The sequence below is a fragment of the Capsicum annuum genome, chromosome 11 (assembly GCF_002878395.1).
Source record: "Capsicum annuum cultivar UCD-10X-F1 chromosome 11, UCD10Xv1.1, whole genome shotgun sequence".
NCBI lineage: Eukaryota > Viridiplantae > Streptophyta > Magnoliopsida > Solanales > Solanaceae > Capsicum > Capsicum annuum.
Window position 1 is genome coordinate 194,058,153 of NC_061121.1, and position 15,772 is coordinate 194,073,924.

The following is a 15,772-nucleotide window of genomic DNA, read 5'->3' on the forward strand; positions in this document are numbered from 1 at the left end:
GTTGGACTTGAGATAACCATTACGACAAGGACCTGGTTCGGGTTTTATCAAGTTGGTATTAGAGCCGAGGTTTTGGTATCATGGGGTATCCACAAAGTCATGTCGAATAGGGTCTCTTTTATGGGTGTGTAGTGCGCCACACATGTAAGGGAGAGGCTACGAGGCATATAAGAATATTTTACTTTCTTGTTGTTCTATTTTCATCTATAGGGTCTTGAACTCTCCCCTAAATATTATTTTGTTCGTCTTTTATTTCATGTATTTCTGTGATCTCAAGCTCACAAAAAGTCATCCATACTACCTGAGGACGACATGGATGGATCTCATTCAACTCATGGGGTACAAACTCGGTCAAGGGTCACTGCTTTTGATTTTCCCCGTGGAATTCCATCTGTCTCCACCGACCCTACTCCGAACAATGACACTCATACTCATTTGTGGCTGTGCATTTTGGTTTTGGTCCAGAGTGCATTTTTGATCCTTTATCTGTATCTACCCAGTAGGTGACTCTGTGATTGCTATACAAGTCTATAGGGTGTGTGTGGTATCTGTTGGTAGTAAAGGAACTGTGGTGGATCTATTTGAATTATATATAGTAGGTTTCGATGTCATATTGAGGATAGATTGGTTGTACTCATGCTATACGTTTCTAGACTATCGGACCCATACGATCGTCTTATAATTTCCTAATGAGCTGATTATTAATTAGAAGGGTGGTTCCCTAGCTCTTAGAGAAGGTTCATATCATATCTTACAACCCAAAGATTAATCGCTAAAGGGTATATCTATCATCTGGTCTAGGTTAAAGATTCTAACTCGGAAGGTCCTTTTTTGTATTTCGTCCCTGTGGTGAATGAATTTCCTGAGGTCTTTCCTGATGACCTCCCTAGTGTTTCTTCTGATAGGGAGATTGAGTTTTGATTGATCTTATTCTGATCCCTCATCTTATTTCTGTTCCCCTTTTATAGAATGACTTTGGTTGGGTTGAAGGAGTTTACAGAACAACTGGAGTCTCCTTTTGATAAGGGTTTGTCCGCCCTAGTGTTTCTCCATGGGGTGCTTTCGTTCTTTTATGCTTAAGGGGGATGGTTTTCCCTAGGTTTGTATAGGCTGTAGGTGGGTGAATAAGGAATTTGGGGTGGCCTCCTCATAGGAGTGGACTATATATATATTTTGCGTGGGGTGCTTAGTTGGGAGGGCATGATGGTTGATAGACACTAAGTTTGAACCTTAGATGTTGATTTTTGGTGAAGGGAGTATGTTAGTTCGAGGATTGCCAGGTGAGAGATGTGGGGGTCGATTGGTAGGCTTAGTGGGGTGCGCGGAAGAGATGAGGTTGATGACTCACAGGATATAGGATTAGAAAAGTTGCGACATAAAGGCCGGAGGTCCAGGTTGAACTGATGGATTGGGGCTAAGTCATTGAATGGGTTAAGGCATGGGGTTTGTGAGGCTATGTTAGACCCCAGGTAGAATGCAACGAACCGAGACTACCCCAGGCTATGTTACACGGAGATCATGACCCCAAAGGACCACAAGCTAACCCTTTCCTAATATTTGTACCATGAACACTGCATAATATCTGAAAATAAATGCCAAAAAATAGGTAAAAACAAGCCATAAGGTTCAACACATCTATAAATACTCAAAACTGAAAACGAATAATAATACATCCGTTCGAAAAGCCTCTAACTGTTTGAACTGTGGAGTTGATGGGACATGTCCCTAACTAACTCCGTCAACTAAAAATAAACAAAGTCTGATCCACTAATAATACAAGGATCATCCTCGAATGAAGAGGATTCACTTCTACGTCTACTGTTGTTGACTAGGACTGAACTGCTGAGGGAACGCTGGATCGCGTGCCTCTGTGCCTATAGTGTCAAATAAAACACCATAGGCAAATGCGTCAGTACGGGAATGTACCGAGTATGCAGATGAAGTAAGGCTAAATATAAGGGCTCATGCATGAACAGTTACATAACTGAATAATTATGAGAGTACCGAACGAGAACACATATAGGAATGCACAAACCATAATCACAATCATCACAACCCTAGATACTGAAACTCGAATACCACTTTACTGTCATCTGAACTCGCTACTAACACTGAGATACTGAATCACTGAATCATCTGATACTGATAACTTATTAACTGAATATACTCACATAAATACTGAATTCTAAGCTCATTACTCTCGACTATCAGAATCAAAGATCAACCTCTCTCTAACGAATGACTCCGAAATCTATTATCAATGATAAGAAAATGATCATGTTCGAATCTGATAACAAAAATACTCAATAGAATTTGAGAATGAGATTAAGCCTATCTATCGGGAAATCTCTAGATCTGATAACAAGAATACTCAACTGAATCTGAGACTGAAATCAAGCCTATTTATCAGGAGATCTCTGGAGCTGATAACAAGAATACTCAACTGAATTTGAGGCTGAGATCAAGCCTATCTATCGGGAGATCTCTGGATCTGATAACAATAATACTCAACTGAATTTGAGACTGAGATTAAGCCTATCTATCGGGAGATCTCTGGATCTGATAACAAGAATACTCAACAGGATCTGAGACTGAGATCAATCCTATCTATCGGGAGATCTCTGGATCTGATAACAAGAATACTCAACAGGATCTGAGACTGAGATCAAGCCTATCTATCGGGAGATCTCTAGATCTGATAACAAATAACTGTATATAAGACCAAGCCTATCTGATGGATGGTCATGAATCAATGGAACTATCTAAGCTCCTCACTGAGATAGACGACTATACCTCACAGTCTTAATTTTTAAAGATTTATACTGAAACTATAACTGTGGGAAGTAGTTACTTAACCGACATGCCCCGACCTCCCATAGGTGGGGTCCAACCTGTAACCCCAACTGGAAGAGTGTCAATATCGTGCCACGGGTAAAGACCTCTCTGGTCAAGCCTCTCTAACAGATGACCCTCACAGAAAGTCAACTTAAGGCAATATAATAGTCAAACCTCTCTAACGGTGACAGCCTCTACTAACGGGGACTCCTGCATCCTGTACTGGCTATGCAGTTCTGGAGTTCTGGGATTGCTCCTAGAGACTCAGCCTCTCTCTAACGGGGAGTCGCCATCCCTTCCCTCACTCGGTGCTAGCTTCTACTCCCAACTAAAAAACTTTAAACTGAATTTTCAATTGAACACAAACTAAACTAAATTTGATACTGATCACGTTCCTCAATTGATCTGACTAAGTTAAGCTGAATTCATATGGTTCCGTATCTGACAAAATACTACTGAATCATGGTATCTGACTGATGATACAGAGTTTGAATAGATTACTCGGTCACTACCGAGGTCGGAACTGAACACTTGAATACAACTAGATCTAAGCTGAGTACAGCACTGAGGCTAGATTACTAGCGATATGGGGATTACGAAGATTACTGAGATTTCGTAAGTTCTGTATCTGTCTGAGGATACAGAGTTCTATAATTCACTGAGTTTTGAGAATCATGGCCCGACTAGGATTATCATGAAAATTAACACAGGCTTTAGACAGCAGCTAAATTATCAAGTATAAATACAACCAGGACTCGATAATACAAAAGTAAGACATAACCATTCTTGAATAGTCATAACCACGATCATTCATTCATCATCACAATCACCAAAGCATCTCTTCAAGCATTTAGGAATCATAACCATATATTCACATCACAATTACTAAGGCATCACTTCAAGTATTTAGGAATCACAACTATATATTCACCATCACAATCACTAAGGCATCACTTCAAGCAGTTAGGAATTATAGACGTATAATAGTGTAGAGGAAACATATTACTAGATCATACTCCATCCAACAAGGTCTTGCATCAAGTACTTTGCACGTATATTAGTCTTGACATGTATTGGATAGCACATGATTGGGGAAACTTCATACTATCATGTCACAACTTACTCGTCAAGCACTTGACATGTATTAGAGGCTTATCTTGTATCAAAGAGTATGTAATTAGGGAATTTCCTACTATCATGTCTCAACTTATTCACTAAGGCCTTTCAACAAACACTAGGTACTCATGGGTCTACACCTAATTGTGGATTCCATGCTATCATGGCACAATTCATTTACTAAGGTATTTATCAAACACTAGGCATGCATGGGTTAGACCTAATTAGGGATTTCATGCTATCATACAACAATTCATTCATTTAGGCATTTCAACAAACACTTGGCATGCATGAACTTGCACACAATTGAAGTTTCCTAATGAACATGCTATAATGGCCCTAATTCTTCACATAAGCATTTTATCAAACATATGGGGAGCATGATTTGCTTATTCAACTATTTCCACACTTAATTGGCATGAACACATCATCTAACAAGCAACTTGAAGAGTATTTATCATGAACATCATATGAATTTCACATACTAGGGTCAAAGATTGAAAACCTTGTAAACAAACATGAATCACAACTCAATAATAGCTGGAACATCAATTTCATTTCACATGAATCATGAACAACTCATAAACATAAAATTTTTGAGATTTAGAAAAGGGTACTTGAGCTTCTTGGATGAAAGGGACCCAAGAATCAACATCTACATACCTTGGGAAAACTCTTTTCTTGAAAGTTCTTGGAGAGATTCTTGATTTCTCTTGATCTCTATTGATTTAGCTTAAAGAAGAAATAAGGGTTTTGATTTTGTAAAACCCTAGTTTTGATGTTGAAGATGGGAAATGAGGCTGAGAGCCTTTTATCGGGTTTATATAGGGGCTAAAAAAATGGGAAAAGACCAAAAAGCCCTTAGAATTAAAATGAAAAATCTCGATTTTACATGCTGGAGCGACGTGCCATAATTGCGCCAGTTCACTGGAAATTGGACAATTGGGAAACTGCATGATGGCGCGACGTGATGGCAATCACGTTGCCACCTTGGTTGCAAACTGGAAAGGCACTAGGACGCGGTAGAATTGCGTTGGTGCACTGGAAATTGACAATTCTAAAATTAAGCCTTGGCGCGATGTGCCATAATTGTGGAGGCTCACTGGATTTTGATGATTGTTATTTTGGATGGCTCCACGATACGCTAAAGTGCCAGGTGGCACACTGTCTCACTAAAATAGCTCTAACTCTTTGTCCGAGTATTAGATTTGGGTGAATTTGGTATCGAAAGAAAGCTTATTCAATTCTATACATGATAAAAAGTTTATATTAGGGAAATTCTACACGGTTCAAAGTATTTTACACTTGGGAAGACACCTCTCAAACTTTTGGAACTAGATTTTCGCTTCACTGAACATGCTCTAAGGCTCAGACTAGGAGAGAATTTTGCGGGGTGTTACATAGAATCTGGATAGATGAGGTTTTAAGTATAAACAAGCCATGTGTCCTTAGTACATGTCCATAGCAATACCCCTTAGAGCTAAGTGTTTTGCTTGTAGGTATAGTAAAATGAAGATTGAAGGGCTAATTTTAAATTTTTTGTTAGCGGTGGACTTCAAGGAAAAGTCGGGGTGAATTTAATCCTATTCTAGTGATTCTCTCCTATTTCAATTAAGAGGGAAATCTACTAGTGTTTTGCATATTCTAATAATGCTTATGCCTAAGGTTTGAATTCTATGTGCCGCGTATGTCTATACTCCAACCCTTGGATCAAAGGCAATAATGGTCCCTAGAAATTTGAGCTTCCAGGTGTTCAATATCTATGCCATGATACTCATGATTCATATATTCGTGTCTTACGTAATGCCTGGTTCCAAGAAATAGTAGTTTTAAGCAGCAATCCTCGCTTTGTTCCTTAAATATGAATATCAGCTTTACGCTACCCTACCTATAATATATGCAGTCGTGTTTTTCCAGTGCCCAGTCCCAAGGACTCATATTATGGTGTGCTTATATTGGAGTAATCCTTCATTTATAACCTGGGTGGTTGCTTTAGAGTACTTCGTGCTAATTTTATCGTGTCTCATTTTACGGGTCTTGCCTTGAGTAGCACGAGTAGTTCTTGCACTTTAGTTCCTCAATGACTCTTCTTATGTTAATATGGTAGTGGCGTGGAGGCATACTGATGTTTTAGACCAGAGAAGTAGACGTCCTTGGTGGTGAAATATTGGGGGTGACTGCTGGAGCTAAGGTTATAAGAGTAGATAAAAAAATAAGATGAACTTTATCTTAGGAAATATTTAAGGAGGGAAGGGGAGGGGAGGAGAGGTGAAAACCTTTGTGATGGTGATTGAATATCTAGATTTTAGGTGAGAGATCTGTAATGCTTTGGTAGAGAGGTATGCTTGAATATTGGGAGGGTGTTGATAGCTACCCAACCATTGTGTTATGCAGCTAAAGCTCTTTGATTTAGACATAAGGTTTCTTGATTATAGTAATCGATGGGGTGGTATTATCGGAATGGTGTAAAGTATAGAGTCCCATGGCTTTCACTAGCACCTTTAACTCCCAATTAATCTTTAACATGGGATGGATATGCGGTTATACTTAAGACCTCCAGTTATGCGTTCGGGGGAAGGAGGAGGGAGGGAGTTAAAAGGTTGAGATGGACAAATGTTTTCTTCATGTTGAAATATAGGTGGAGAGTATGGATATATTTAGGGGATATTAGATGTATGGGTTGTGGAGGAAGGAGCTACTTGGGATGCGGAAGAGGATGAGTCAAAGTATTCTCATTTGCCCTACTCTTCAAAAATTAATATGTAAGATATGTGTTCTTTGTAACATCTTATTTTTTTATTTGGTTAAGGGAAGGTTTGAGGGGTAATAATGTGTTAACTTGTGCTTATGCTTGCCTTTACCCATCATTCGAGGATGAATGATCCAAATGGGGGAGAATTGAAACACCCTAGTTTTGATACATAGAAAATTCTTGATTTTGAGCTCACTAGAAATCATACGACTTGTGAGTACATGTCGTATGATGTGGGTACGAATTAGGGTCCTCAACTTAAATGATGATCAGTATGGTTTGGGTTGTATTTTTTTCCAAGGTACGAGTATACATCTTACTTGTCATAAGCTAGGGTACAAGCGGTATGGTGATAAATCATATGATGTCCTATGTCTAGCCTAAAGGATTCTTCCTAGGGTACGTATTAGGGGTACCAATTGTATGATTGGATACGAGTTAGTCTAGGAACTCGTATATTGGATAGTACTAGAGTCCATGTTGATGCCTAGAGTACGAGTGGTGGGTACCACTCGTATGTTGGGGTATAGTTTGGGTGGTGTGGTCGTATCCTCATGCGATCATGTTTTTAGTTTTTAAGATGAGGATATTCCAGACATTTCCCACCCCAAAACCCTTAAGACCCCACGTCTTATAACACTTTGTGGCCTCTCATAACTCACTTTGAAAGATAAAAACACTCCTAAAACTCTCTCTAAACTCTCTCAATAAGTTTGGGCTAGGGTTTTCTTCAAAGTGATTATCTAGAGGATTAAGGATCAAGATCTCTCTGTGAATCTTCGTAAATAAGGAATGCTACTCCTTTCTCATTGTTAGTTCCAACTAAAGATGTGTTTTATGAATGATTTTTATGGCATAATTGTGATAATGTTTCGGGGTTTGAAATATATGTTGGGTTTTTGGTTATTGATGGTTGGATAATGTTTTTCCATGTTCTTACTTATGGTTTCAGGCCTACTCCTATTCAGGTCAATAAATAATACAATTCAAAGTAGTTAGATACATACTGTAGTGTAGGATGCACGGGGAAGCAATGAGATCTTTGATTATGTAAAAATTTTCTGGCTTTTAGGTGCAATTTTAGAGAGAAAATGGAGAAAGGAGCATGGGAGGAATGAGCAGTCGGATGGTCTTTTAAACTGATATGACCACGATCGCGGTCAGATGTTTATGATCATGGACACTAGCTACTGCAATAGCAGTGACACAGCCCGTGATCGCGGTACCTGACCAATTGTTTGGTTCGTAGCACTCCCCTGCTCATCCCAAAACATAGTAATTTCACACTTCCCCCTTCTCAATTTCAATCAACAATCCTCATGGCACCACAATTTCATGGATTATACATATACAAAAATAAAATCTACTCTAGCATATAGAAATAAAAGTCTATGTGCCACTTTCATGGCATGATGGGTTGCTTCCCATCTTTTGTGGCAAGACACCCCTCCAACTATCGTTTGTATTTCCACTTAGAAGATTTAAATCTCCATCCCAACTTTCTCTCAATATGAGTTTAGTGGCAGAGGGACAGAAGATTCAAATCTTCCAAGGTGAAACATGATAGAGATGAGGACATGATGATGAAGCTTCATCTCACCACTTTGAAGACTTGAACCTTTTTCTCAATTTCACATTAAATTTTTGATTTATCTCTTTGGGTAATGGTGGGAAAATCAATAGGACACTAATTGAACATCGGAAGTTGAGCTCCTTTTCCATTGAGTTTAGGGTTCTCATGTGTTCATTTGGAACATCAAAATCCAAAATATAGGGATGATGCTCCTTCTCCCCAAAATCCATCATTTTCTTAGGTAGATGTACTTTCATCACATCCACTAAGCCTAATGTTGAAAAATAGTTGGAATGAGGTTTATCCCTTAATTCTGGAATTGCATCCCTATTAGCATTCTCACCCCGAAATGGACTAGAGTCTTTATAAGAGATTTGCTTGGCTTCTTATTTTAACTCTAGCACCATTTTCTCAATTTTGGTATCTTCAATCATGTTAGGTTCGATTTGGTTGGGAACTCACCGAGGGATCTTCGATACCAAGCTCACTATTTTCTACATGGATTGGTTTTTCTTCTTGGCCCTTCTCCTGTTGAAAAGTGGGAAAGGTAATGGTATTTGGAGGGTTTGTTTCCTTTCCTATTTCCTCTATCTTGATAATCTTCCTTCTAAATGCCTCATTGGATTGATGCAAGTCACGCATGTCTTTATCCAATGTAGTTGTCTGATCCAAAAGAGTTTGAAGCATTGCTTCAAAAGTATTGCACTCAGCATATTGTTCTTCTTTTATTTCATTATGGTATCTATCGAACTCATAAAAAGAACTAGCATTTGGGTTAGCATAATAAGGGAGGGAGCATTCGAACAATCACTCCAATATCCATCTTGACCACCACATAAAGAACAATTATACTTCCAATAGGATCAAGATGGTGTCTCCATCTCTCTCTGAGGAGCATATCTATTATTTTGCCGAAAGTGGGTCATCACAATATGGACATGGATCATCAAGATAGGATTTCCAACAACCAAAATCATATTTTTTCCAAGATGCCACTGTGAAAAGAAAACAAAAATAAAAGTCTACCTAACACAAAAAACAAAATAAAATCACAAGCAAATATTTATAAGTTTGAATCCAAGCAAGTAAGCTAAAATTTCAAACTAACTCAATACGCCACATTGTCCCTAGGCAACGATGCTATTTTTGATATCGCTCAACTTACATGGTAATTTAAGTGCAAGATGGTCGTAATTAATATATGCACCTAACTTTGAGTTTGGGTCGAATCCACGAGGAACAATGTCAGTGGAAATCAAATTAGTTCCAAATAGATGAAACTTGCTAAAATTCAAACCTAGAATACAAATATGTAAAAATTAGGGTGTTTGAGTGAGTATCAAAACTATTGTTTATTTATGGACTTTTAAAGGACTAATTTGGGGCAATGAATAATTAGAGTATAATCAATTAATCATGGATATTGGGGTTATGTCTTACTAAGGGAGGCTAGTATATGTGGGTACAAGACAATCAACTTCAATTTTTAGCTTGAACATGTGAGGGTACGCTTGGTTAGAGATTTTGATACTAGCTTTTTGACAAATTACCAAACTATCACCCATAGATTCCTTCGAATACCTCATGAGTGTGGTCAACTAAACACCACAAAGCCTCAATTTAGCATCTCTATTTCTAGGATGATGCCAAAGACATAGCAATTCTACCATCTATGCTTATTTCTAAGACCACAAAGAGAGAACAACTAGTATCTAAGTTGTTGTTCACAAAGGCTCATGTCATCCACAGCCCCTCTTTCAAGGATATTTGAAGTATCTAGGTTACCCTCATTCTTTTGTTAAGTATGATGTGGTTATTAAGAGATTCTTTCACCAACAAATTCCATGTTACAATCAAGCATTTGTAAAACCCATCAACATGAGCTAAAAACTGAAGCTAACAAATGCAACCCACACATACTTTCACTTTATTCTAACATAACCCCAAGAGAAAGAACTAGACCCCAAGAGAAAGAACTAGCTACTCATAAGATAAATAAGCAAAGATATACCCAAAATCTTCATTGATTTGATTTTAGAAAAACTAAGTAAATTAATAAATCTTCAATGGGAGTTTGCTAATCCTTCACTTGGAAGTTACTTTAATGAATTCTTCACCCAAAATTAATACAATAGTTGTCTATTCAAAAGTTGGAAACTAGATGGTGGAAAAATTACACAAAAATTATATCTTCTCTATGCGATAGGGTTTGAGCCTCTTACGGGAATTTGGGATTCAACTGTGTGCATTTACACTTTTGCCCTTGGGTAGTTTTTCGCTAGGCCAAGATCGTGGGAGTTTGTCCACGTTTGTGGCTACCGCAATTGAGATTTGAGCTTCGCAATTATGATATACTGACCTTCTTGACTGACTACGATCACAACCCTCAGACCGTGATAGTGCTAACTGCGGCTATGTTCAGCTCCAGGTCTTTAAACTGCACTTCTTTCTATCTTATGTATATCACATCTACATATTTTTATCTCATTACCTATGTGTCTACAAAAAGTTGATATTAGTGCATTTAATCACAAATATGTCTAACTTATTCATTTAAAACATGGTAATGTGCATGAATTTTGAGTGCAAATGAATAGTAAATTCACCACTCATCAGCTACCGCACTATGGGCCGTCCAGGGGGTAACAATATTGGATATATATAGCTCGTGGGGTGGATGATGACGGTAAAGCTACATGATCCAGATTAAAATTTTAAATGCATATTAAACTCAGTTTCCTTTCCTGGCATGATATATATATATGTATGTATGTGATTGTATATGTTTATTTACTTTGATTTTGAATAATGACATTATTTTATCCTTACTCCTTGGTACAAGCTAGCATTCACCCGCTAACCCGTCTTCGGGCGTTGTATCCCTATGCGATGCAAGAACCAACCATACTATCATTCCTTTTACGCAGTGACTTGCATTTGGGGACAACATGAGTTAGACTGAATTAATGAGCTTCCATTCTTCGAAAGTCCCATTTCATGTTATGGTTTATCTTATGTCTTTACTATTTCTTTGACATTGGATTTTGGATAGGTCGGGGGCATGTCCCGACTGGATATTCCTTGGTATGGTGTAGAGGCTTTGTATGGACAACTGTGGACTTGGGTAAGGAATGGATATGTTTTTGGTTATTATTGGGTTTGGTTTGCTATTGGTTGAATTCACTTGTTTGGGTTGGTCTCGGTCATAGACCTATCCCAAAGTCATTACATATTGAATTACTCTATCTTGTTATATGGTCAAAATTCATCTGACTTAGGGCAAGTGTTGGTTGGTCGTATTGGGTATCGGGGGTGGTCTTTGGTCCTTGTTGAACTTAAGATGCCCATTATGACAAGGCCCTGGTTTGAGTCATGTCAAGTTGGTATCAAAGCCTAGGTTTCGGTGTCATGGGGTGTCCACAAAGCCGTGTCAAGTAGAGTCTCTTTTATGAGTGTATAGCGTGTCACACATATAAGGGAGAGGTGACGAGGCCAATATGTATAAGATTTTTGTTGCTCGTACTCTGTCAAATTTTAGTATAGTTTAAGATATCGTCCCACAGAGATTGGAAAATCTATGCTACAAATTTGTATTATCTTGATTGCTATTTGAGAATCAAATTGATGAAAGGAGGGCGATTTCTAAAGCTTTTTAAAAAAAATATGTAAAAAAAATAGTGTTTAAAGATTATCTTAGAGAGGAAGTTGGGGGTTGTTGAATTCACTTGGTATGTTTATTATAATAAAATTATTATTTTAGTAATTTCTATAAAATTATAGAATAACTTTCTAGACTTGATTTATGTGTTGAGGAATAAAGACCCCTTGCGAGTAATCTTTAAATCAATAAACTTACTTGAGACAATCTCTCCGCGAGGATACAGATTGAAAGAAATAAGATAAAGACCCATCAAATCAACAATCTTATTTGAGTCAATCCCTCCACGAGGATACGAATTGAAATAAATAAAATAGAGATTATTTAAATCTAGGAAATAGTTCGAAGTAATCCTTCCACGAGGATAAGGAACAAAAGAAGCAATTTCAAAGATTTGGAATAAGAAGTGACTAAAAACTATTATTACTTATATTTTATGAAATATTTATAGTATATTTAGTTTTCTTCCTTGTGGGAAGCACAACTTAATATAACTATAACTATAATATAAAATATCAAGTAACACTAAATTCTAGTACAAGAATTTCAACACGAAGTATTTAGCTTTTAAATAAAATCAAGTCCTGAAAGAACTAAAATAAGATTTATATTATAATATTATACCAAGTTTCTTCAATGCTCCCAACACAAAGAAATTACTCCTTTATGGAGAAATTAATAAAGAAAAGAAAAAAAATATTCTACAAAAGAAAGAAAAAGTAAACAAGACTATTTCTTATATATTGCTTATGTTTTTGGATGATTAATTATCAAAGAAATGTCTTTATTTATAGAAAATTATAATGTTGAACCAACGAATGTATTCTTTGAAGTGGTGATTGTGATGGTCACTTGTAACTTCTTCTGAAAACCTTCACCTGTTTCATTCCTTCACTTAACGGGTGTGAGGAAGCTTTTGTAGTGGTGGTTGTGACGGTCACTTGTAACTTCTTCTGAAAACCTTCACTTGTTTCATTCCTTCACTTGACGGGTCTGAGTATAAATTGTGGTTACACTCGTGGAATTCTCTTATTTCTTTAATAATTTGTTTCTTCGCTTGTATTCTTCTTCCTGTAGAATTTGTCAGAAAATATACAATAATATGATATATTTATTTAAAATAATTAATAATTAATATATAAAAATATATAAATAAATATATCCATCAAGAGGCTACGACATCTAGGAATGTTTCATTTTTTGTTGTGCTATTTTTGGGCTATAGGGTCTAGGGTCTTGAACTCTCTCCTAATCTTCTTTCATTCGCCTTTCAGATCATGCATTTTTGACGATCTGAAGCTCATGAAAACTCATCCGTCCCACCCGAGGACGACATGGACGGATCTTGATCAACTCATGGGGTACAAACCCGATCAAGTATCGCTGATTTTGATTTTCCTTGTGAAGTTCCACCTGTCTCGACTGACCCTACTTTGGAAGGTCACACTCATGCTCAATCACCTCAAGAAGATGTTATCAATGTTGAGTTTTGACGTTCTATTAATTTGTTGACCCAAATAGTGATATCTCTGTCACGCCAATCTAGTCCTATTAGGGTGAGAAAGAATAAGGTAGGATTGAGGAATAGATAGAGCAAGAATTACCAATATTTAGATTAGGGGAGGGGTTAGAGAAATAGTGGTAGAAGTGGTGGACAATCGTCTGAGAAAGGAAATCCAGGAAGTTCCCAGGTGGTTGTTAGTATCCCTTATCCTTAGTTTTCTGGTGATTATCATTTTTGGGCTGGTCGAGCTCAATCAGCCCTACCCTATCCTCTTTGTCGATTTTTTAGTTTATTGCACTATAGTTATTGCTATAAAGGGAGGAATTGGTGTTTTAGTTGTGGTCAGTTGGGCCACATGCAGCGAAAGTGTCCCATCAGGATTGTCACTGGGGCAAATAGGATATCGGTTGCCTTTTCACTAGCTCCTACACCAAAGGGTGCTACTGCTAGCCTCGGTACTAGTCGAGATCATCCCGATGATCTCATTATCCCTCATGAGTTTGAGGCATCTCCTAATGTTGTTTCTGGTATATTAAAACTCTTTTTTCGTGACGTGTACTGTTTAATTAATCTGGGGTCCACTCTTTTTAATGTGATCTTATATGTGGCTGTGTATTTTGATTTTGGTCCTGGGTGCATTTCTGATCCTTTCTGTTTCTACATTAGTAGGTGACTCTATGATTTCTAGATAAGTCTATAGGGTGTGTGTGTTATCTGTTGGTAGTAAAAGAACTGTGGTAAATCTATTTGAATTAGATATTGTGGGTTTCAATGTCATATTAGGGATGGATTGGTTACATTTGTGCTATATGTCTCTAGACTATCGAACCCATATGGTTGTCTTTAAATTCACTAATTAGTCGGTTATTGAATGGAAGGATGGTTCTCTATCTCTTAAGAGAAGGTTCATATCATATCTTAGAGCTCGAAGATTATTCGCTAAAGAGTATCTCTATCATCTGGTCTAGGTTAAAGATTTTAACTTGGAGGGTCCTTCTTTGCATTCTGTCCTTGTGGTGAATGAATTTCCTGAGGTCTTTCACGATGACCTCCCCGGTGTTCCTCCTGAGATGGAGATTGAGTTTGGGATTGATATTTTTTTGGAACCTCGTCCTATTTCTGTTTCCCTTTTATAAAATAACCCTAGTTGTGTTGAAGAAGCTTACAAAACCAGAGGCGGAGCTAGCCTCCTTTAGGGGGTTCAGTCGAACCCCCTTCGACTAAAAAATATACTATTTATACATGATTAAAATTATTTTTTATGTGGTTATAGTAGGTTTTGAATCCCCTTTGACTAAGTTTTCTTTGAATATTAAACCCCCTCAGTTGAAATTCTGGCCCCGCCTCTGTACAGAACAGCTGGAGTATCCTTTTGAGAAGGGTTTCTCCGCCTTAGTATTTCTTCATGGGGTGCTCCATTCTTTTATGCTTGAAGGGGATGGTTTTCTATGGGTATGTATAGGTTATAGATGGGTGAATAAAGAATTTGGGTTGGCCTCCTTGTAGGGGTGAACTATATATATTTTGTGATGGGTGCTCGGTTGGTAGGGCATGATAGTTAATAGAACTAAGTTTGAACCTTAGATGTTGATTTTGATTAAGGAAGTATGTTAGTTCGAGGATAACTAAGTGAGAGTTATCAAGGTCAATTGGTAGGCTTGGTGGGGTATGTAAAAGAGATAAGGTTGATAACTCAAGAGATACAAGAGTGGGAAAGTTGTGACATATAGGCCGGAGGTCTAGGTTGAACTGATGGATTAGGTCTAAGTCATTGAATGGGTTAGAGCATGGGGTTTGTAAGTCTATTCTGGACCTCGGGTAGAATCTGAATAGATGAGGTCTTAAGTAAAAAATAGGCAAGTGTCCCTAGTACATGTCCGCAGTAATACCCCTTAGAGCGAAGTATTATACTAGTAGGTGTAGTAAGATGGAGATCAAATGGCTAATCTCAAATTTTCTGTTAGCGGTGGACTTTAAGAGAAAGTCGAGGTGAATTTACTCCTATTTAAGAGATTCCCTCTTATTTCAATTAAGAGGGCACTCTACTAGTGTTGAACGGATTCTAATAGTGCTTATGCCTAAGGTCCACATTCTATGTGCCACATATGTCCATAATCCAGCCCCTGGAATAATGTCAATAATGGTTCTCAGAAATTCAAGCTTCCAGGTGTTACGATCTATGCCATGTTACTCATGAGTTGTATATTCATTTCTTATGTCATGCCTGGTTCTAAGAAACAATAATTTCAAGTGGCAATCCTTGCTCTATTCCCTGAACATAAATCTCGGCTTTACGCTACAGTACCTATGATGTATGTTGTCATGTTTCTTCCT